Source organism: Ipomoea nil, unplaced genomic scaffold, assembly GCF_001879475.1.
Source record: "Ipomoea nil cultivar Tokyo-kokei standard unplaced genomic scaffold, Asagao_1.1 scaffold3030, whole genome shotgun sequence".
NCBI lineage: Eukaryota > Viridiplantae > Streptophyta > Magnoliopsida > Solanales > Convolvulaceae > Ipomoea > Ipomoea nil.
Window position 1 is genome coordinate 1,757,729 of NW_017619458.1, and position 8,453 is coordinate 1,766,181.

Here is an 8,453-nt window from a genome sequence, read left to right on the forward strand (position 1 = left end):
TTATTTTTACTTCTTTGAAATAAAAATTAGAATTATCGTTTTAATACTTTGTTATTATTAAAGCCTAAAGGGAAGAAGAGATAAAACAAACCTAATAGAATAACCACAAAGAAGACAAGCATGGACACCGTTTTGGTCGACACCATCTTTGTCTTTGTATTTTTATATGCCCTTTGAGTTGTTTCTTTTGAAGTCTGACTCTTAGGTATTTATATGCATTGTCTTGAGGCAATTTAGGGTAATTTCTTATAAAATATTGTAACCGATGTGTAAATCTTTCCAAAGAAATCAACGTGAATATCCTAACTAGGAAAATGATTATCTTATTTTGTTGTTTTACTATACATGGTACAATAATAAATAATGTTACAAATTTGTAATTTACACAACTTTTTTACTAAATTGAAATTAAACTAATGAATTCCACATTTGACTAATGAATATGAAATTTATAAATTTGGTAAAAATTATAATATTGAATTTTAAAAAAAATATTATATTTTGGTAATTAAAATCAGTTTAGTGAGACAAATTATAAGTCAAAAAAATTAAAATTTTGCCAATCTTTTATATTTGTGCGATGCATATATTCAAAATATGCCCTTAGTGACTCGTGCACACCCTGCTTTACTCCATCCAAATATACCAGATGCTGATTATACTATTTCATAATATTGCATTATCCTTTTTATATTGTGATAGAATATGCTGAAAATTGATTTGATCATTAATTATGGTAGATTCGAAAGTTAATTTGAATATTTCCTTTGGCCTACTTACCTTATAGGGGATCTATATCCATGTATAAATGCTCCCTCGGGGTCACCTTGTAAAGCGTCAAAATCTTCTTTAATAGCATCTCGTTATTCTGTCTCTCTTTCAACATCTCTTAGTCCAATCTAAAACCCTAGTATTGTACGGTAGTGTTGGCTTGCCGAACGGCTACCCAAGGTCGTAAAACCAACATTGGCGCTATCTGTGGGGATCAAAACTAGAGGTCCCGTCATAAGCTTTCGGGTATCATTCGAAATAGTTACCTTTCGAACTACTCACGTTTTGAGCCATTCGAACAAGTCTTCGGAGTACCATTCTAGGAATTAATTATGATGTTACATAATTAGACAAAAATTAATTTCAATTTTAATTATGATGCAACACTAAAGTATCATTTTAACTCTATCATTAGACCATCATATTGGACCATGGTCCATTGTATAACAACTGAACGTTCATGAAGCAAGCTGGGCTCGTAATACCGATTCATTTAGTATATTGAAGGCTCATTTTTAGTATATTACCAGTTCATTTTGACTTGCAGTATACTAAAACGGGACCATTATAAAAACATAATGAACTGACAAAATATGAACATATAATATACTAATTGCAATATACTAAACATAAATTTTGATAAAATTCATTTTTTATCCAAAGACTATAATGATATTTTTAATTGGAGTCTACGAGTTTAAAAACTGTCAATTTAACTCCATAATTAATCAATTTTTCTCAATTTTAATTACTCAGATCAAATTGTCGGCTTGAACTCGCCAGAAATTTTTAATGGCTAAAAAATGTGGGCAAATTTGTCTTTTCTTCCTCACTTCTCTTTCTTCTCCATTTCTTGCTCTAAAAGTGCAGCTCATCTGGCCATTAAGTCAAATTCCTTTGAGTGTGCTTTCTATATCTACTTCTTCTCCCTCAATCTGTTTAATTAGATATCTCTTCCAACGATTTCCCCTTGGATTTCGGCACTACCAAGAATAATGGGAGAGTTTCTAACGCAAATTCTAGGAAGATAGTCTCCATCAGTCTTTTTGGGATCAGTAGATTGCGCAACATACGAGAACTCGAATACGTCGACTATGGTTCTTGCTTACTCTGACGTTGCTGATGTGCCATGGAAGCAAGGTGGACCACTACCTACTAAGAAAAGTCCCTAAGGGCTTAATTGCTATTTTCACAATGGTTAAGTTACGTTGTAGATTTAACATCATTTGAACCTTCAATTCATATTATTACGTTAATTAAATACGATTAGATTACTAAATATACGAAAATAATATGAATTCGAATAAGAAATTATTCTACATGCCTGAATATATGTATCAAAATAAAATAGAACAATATTGAATATTGAAGCAGATTTTAAAAATCATATTAGTCATCATTTAAGAAATTAATCTAAATTAATGGCCATTGTTACGGCCAATTGTACAACCACAAACACAAAGCCCTCCATCGCACTTATTTCCGATGCTAGAGGGAGGACAATGACAACTTTTGTCACAATCTTTATCCGTCACGCAACCATTTGGGGAGGCAAAACCACCTCCTGCACCATTTGAAATAGACTGTCCCATAACATTCACTACTGGTGAAGCTGCAAAATAATTGCATATTGAGTTAGGAAACCATAATCTCAATTTTAATTATTTTTACTTCTTTGAAATAAAAATTAGAATTATCGTTTTAATACTTTGTTATTATTAAAGCCTAAAGGGAAGAAGAGATAAAACAAACCTAATAGAATAACCACAAAGAAGACAAGCATGGACACCGTTTTGGTCGACACCATCTTTGTCTTTGTATTTTTATATGCCCTTTGAGTTGTTTCTTTTGAAGTCTGACTCTTAGGTATTTATATGCATTGTCTTGAGGCAATTTAGGGTAATTTCTTACAAAATATTGTAACCGATGTGTAAATCTTTCCAAAGAAATCAACGTGAATATCCTAACTAGGAAAATGATTATCTTATTTTGTTGTTTTACTATACATGGTACAATAATAAATAATGTTACAAATTTGTAATTTACACAACTTTTTTACTAAATTGAAATTAAACTAATGAATTCCACATTTGACTAATGAATATGAAATTTATAAATTTGGTGAAAATTATAATATTGAATTTTTAAAAAAAATTATATTTTGGTAATTAAAATCACTTTAGTGAAACAAATTATAAGTCAAAAAAATTAAAATTTTGCCAATCTTTTATATTTGTGCGATGCATATTCAAAATATGCCCTTAGTGACTCGTGCACACCCTGCTTTACTCCATCCAAATATACCAGATGCTGATTATACTATTTCATAATATTGCATTATCCTTTTTATATTGTGATAGGATATGCTGAAAATTGATTTGATCATTAATTATGGTAGATTCGAAAGTTGATTTGAATATTTCCTTTGGCCTACTTACCTTATAGAGGATCTATATCCATGTATAAATGCTCCCTCGGGGTCACCATGTAAAGCGTCAAAATCTTCTTTAATAGCATCTCGTTATTCTGTCTCTCTTTCAACATCTCTTAGTCCAATCTAAAACCCTAGTATTGTACGGTAGTGTTGGCCTGCCGAACGTCTACCCAAGGTCGTAAAACCAACATTGGCGCTATCTGTGGGGATCAAAACTAGAGGTCCCGTCATAAGCTTTCGGGTATCATTCGAAATAGTTACCTTTCGAACTACTCACGTTTTGAGCCATTCGAACAAGTCTTCGGAGTACCATTCTAGGAATTAATTATGATGTTACATAATTAGACAAAAATTAATTTCAATTTTAATTATGATGCAACACTAAAGTATCATTTTAACTCTATCATTAGACCATCATATTGGACCATGGTCCATTGTATAACAACTGAACGTTCATGAAGCAAGCTGGACTCGTAATACCGATTCATTTAGTATATTGAAGGCTCATTTTTAGTATATTACCAGTTCATTTTGACTTGCAGTATACTAAAACGGGGACCATTATAAAAACATAATGAACTGACAAAATATGAACATATAATATACTAATTGCAATATACTAAACATAAATTTTGATAAAATTCATTTTTTATCCAAAGACTATAATGATATTTTTAATTGGAGTCTACGAGTTTAAAAACTGTCAATTTAACTCCATAATTAATCAATTTTTCTCAATTTTAATTACTCAGATCAAATTGTCGGCTTGAACTCGTCAGAAATTTTTAATGGCTAAAAAATGTGGGCAAATTTGTCTTTTCTTCCTCACTTCTCTTTCTTCTCCATTTCTTGCTCTAAAAGTGCAGCTCATCTGGCCATTAAGTCAAATTCCTTTGAGTGTGCTTTCTATCTCTACTTCTTCTCCCTCAATCTGTTTAATTAGATATCTCTTCCAACGATTTCCCCTTGGATTTCGGCACTACCAAGAATAATGGGAGAGTTTCTAACGCAAATTCTAGGAAGATAGTCTACATCAGTCTTTTTGGGATCAGTAGATTGCGCAACATACGAGAACTCGAATACGTCGACTATGGTTCTTGCTTACTCTGATGTTGCTGATGTGCCATGGAAGCAAGGTGGACCACTACCTACTAAGAAAAGTCTCTAAGGGCTTAATTGCTATTTTCACAATGGTTAAGTTACGTTGTAGATTTAACATCATTTGAACCTTCAATTCATATTATTACGTTAATTAAATACGATTAGATTACTCAATATACGAAAATAATATGAATTCGAATAAGAAATTATTCTACATGCCTGAATATATGTATCAAAATAAAATAGAACAATATTGAATATTGAAGCAGATTTTAAAAATCATATTAGTCATCATTTAAGAAATTAATCTAAATTAATGGCCATTGTTACGGCCAATTGTACAACCACAAACACAAAGCCCTCCATCGCACTTATTTCCGATGCCAGAGGGAGGACAATGACAACTTTTGTCACAATCTTTATCCGTCACGCAACCATTTGGGGAGGCAAAACCACCTCCTGCACCATTTGAAATAGACTGTCCCATAACATTCACTACTGGTGAAGCTGCAAAATAATTGCATATTGAGTTAGGAAACCATAATCTCAATTTTAATTATTTTTACTTCTTTGAAATGAAAATTAGAATTATCGTTTTAATACTTTGTTATTATTAAAGCCTAAAGGGAAGAAGAGATAAAACGAACCTAATAGAATAACCACAAAGAAGACAAGCATGGACACCGTTTTGGTCGACACCATCTTTGTCTTTGTATTTTTATATGCCCTTTGAGTTGTTTCTTTTGAAGTCTGACTCTTAGGTATTTATATGCATTGTCTTGAGGCAATTTAGGGTAATTTCTTATAAAATATTGTAACCGATGTGTAAATCTATCCAAAGAAATCAACGTGAATATCCTAACTTGGAAAATGATTACCTTATTTTGTTGTTTTACTATACATGGTTCAATAATAAATAATGTTACAAATTTGTAATTTACACAACTTTTTTACTAAATTGAAATTAAATTGATGAATTTCACATTTGACTAATGAATATGAAATTTTTAAATTTGGTGAAAATTATAATATTGAATTTTTCCAATCTATTATATTTTGGTAATTAAAATCATTTTAGTGAGAAAAATTATAAGTCAAAAAAATTAAAATTTTGCCAATGTTTTATATTTGTGCGATTCATAGATACAAAATATGCCCTTAGTGACTCGTGCACACCCTACTTTACTCCATCCAAATGTACCAAATGCAGATTATACTATTTCATAATATTGTATTATCCTTTTTATATTGTGATAGAATATGCTGAAAAAAAATTTCATTATTTTGAGTGAAAAGAATAACTTATTTGATATTTCATTATTTAAATAAAAAAGGTTAGAATGGGTTGAAATTATTAGTCTCATATTAATTGTAATGGTTATACCGTTCCGTATTCAGTTTGCAAAACAAAAAGGAATAATAACTTGATTCTAATTGTTTTATTTTTTTTTTAACCCAAATCGATTGTAATTGTTAAAATGTGTACAGAATTGAATATTCACAAATGTGTTGTGATTATTGCTTATCACTCGTAGCCATTTCCGGATAACGGAATCGTATTTGTAATGAAAACAAACAAATGAAAGGAAGAAGAAGAGAATAACAATGTAGAGACAAAGTTGTAACCATTTCATTCCATCATCATCTTCAATACAAAAGGGTACAACATATGTATAATAGACTAATAATAATGACAATAATAATATTGCCGTTACAACCCTTACAAATCATAATATCCACACATAATATTATTTATAACACTCCCCCTTGGACATTATCTTACCATAATCATGCCTCGTTATAAACTCGCTAGAAAAACCCTGTGGAAAAACCTAGTTGAGAAAAGAGTACACGATTATATGGGTAATTTATGCATGTGTTATTTTGGTTGCCTCATTAAAAACCTTAACTTAAGAAAATCCTATGGGAAAAATACTTAGTTAAGAGAAAAAAAGTACAACTATAAGCCTTCGGGGCATTATCTCTAAGATTTTGGAGTTTGTCTATTAAGTATTTATTTGAAACTTTTCCCATTGTTAGTTATTACTATATCAGACTCATGCCTCGTTAAAAACCATACTAGAAAAACTCAACGGGAAAAATCTAGTGAGTAAAATGTACTCCCCGTCTCTCCCTCTGAATAACAATCTTCAAAGTCTACATGAATAAATATGATAAAAACTTTGTTTCAAAAAGAATGTAAAAATGATATTATACAACCATCAAGATTGTCACTACAGTTAACATTCTGTATAATAATCTCATGACTCTTCTAGAGCTCAGGTGGGTTGAATATTGACGCTATATATTTTGCCAAATATTCTTTAAACGTACCTAATAGATACCCCAAATCTGGTACTCAGCCTGTGGAGCGAAAGGGGTAGTCAGACTTGAGTGTGGCAGAATATATATCGATTCATGAGAAAGGGCATCTATCGTAGCCCCAGCAGTGCAAGCACTCGGGAGACCAGGATCCCAGGCGAGTATTGTAACACCCCGTAATTTTACCCTCCAAATCCGAACTAATTATTTAATTAATTCTTAAGTCGCCCCATCATTATTTTAATAATGTCCGTTAAGAGTGGTTAAAAGAAATTAATTTGGCCTAGAATCTCATAAAGTATTGATATGGTCCATGGTGGACCGTGTACCCTTGTCTATAATAAAGCCTTTGAGCCTGTTAGAGTAAAGAAGGTTGGCCCATTGGCGCCATCTGTGGGGATCAAAACTAAAGGTCCCGTCATAAGCTTTCGGGTATAATTTGAAATAGTTACCTTTCGAACTACTCACATTTTGAACCATTCGAACCATTCTTCGGAGTATCATTCTGGGAATTAACTATGATGTTACATAATTAGTTACAAATTAATTTCAATTTTAAAATATTGAATTAATTTCTAGACTAATGGTTGTCTGTTATGAAGGTTACACAGACCGATTTAAATATCAGTATAAATTCCAGGTTTAATGTTATTGAATACAATATCTTCTATATATTCCATGGTCGTGTAGCAGATTTTTTAAAAAAAAAATACAATTTTTGCCTACGTTTTTACTCCCCAAAAAATATGCTCATCTTTCTCCCTTTATTTCTATGTTCATCCCGTGTTCTAATTGGTTAGGCTCACTTGTTTGATTGCTTAAACATTGAGTCGTAGTATGTTTTATCTTGGGAAACGTAAGTTACAACGCTGCTAGCACCTTTGTGAGGTAGCAAATAATATTTAAAAAAAAAAAAGAGTGTTTTGCTTGACTCGTATTAACCCTAAACCTTTTGTTGCTTGTGGTTGTATTTTTTCTAAAAATAATCTTTTCATAGGATTATTTGGTTACACCCACCTCGCACTTGTTGGTTATGGTAGATACTATATTGCCTTCCTCCTCATCATTATCATCCAATAGCTATTTCTCAAGCTCCTGAAGCTGATACATCATCTTCTTCTCCGGCAACATCTCTTGGAATAGTAACATTATGTACCTTGGGCACAAAACCCTAGGTTATTCAAATCTGATCATTTCACGCCAAAGGGGGGTAAAATTGGGAATTTGGGTTTTGAACTTTGGGTTATAATTTTGGGTCAAAAGTTAGGTTAAATTCAAACTATAATACAATATAAGAGATGTAGAAATACGATTGGCTTATTTTGAAATCAAGTTTTGAAAGAAAACTTGACTATTAGGTTCACAGGTTCCTCTCAGATTGACTTTTGTGTTGACTTTTGGAAGAGATTTTGACTAGTTATTTATAAAATAGGCTTATTTGGAAAGAATAATTTTTGGGTTGTTACATTATACACACCTTAAAAACAGGCTTAGTCCCCGAAGCTTCAACCGGGGTAGGGAAGAAGAGTTGAACCAAAGTAGGAGTGAGTTCAAGGAAAACATTTAAGAATGTACACTTGATTTTTAAAAGAGTTTGACTTCACGGAGTGAGAAAAATAAGAAGTCTTGAAATTTGAACTCAAGAGTACTGTTGATCAAGAACAAGGTCAAGGTTATCAAGGTCACGATGACGATCACACTAAAGAGATTTGAAAGAAATGAAAATGACTTCTTAACAATGAGGTATTTAATTTCACAAGAAGAATGAAGGGTTTAAATTTATGCTCTGTCGGGTCGGGGTGTGGGGGGCCCTTAGGGTTGGGGT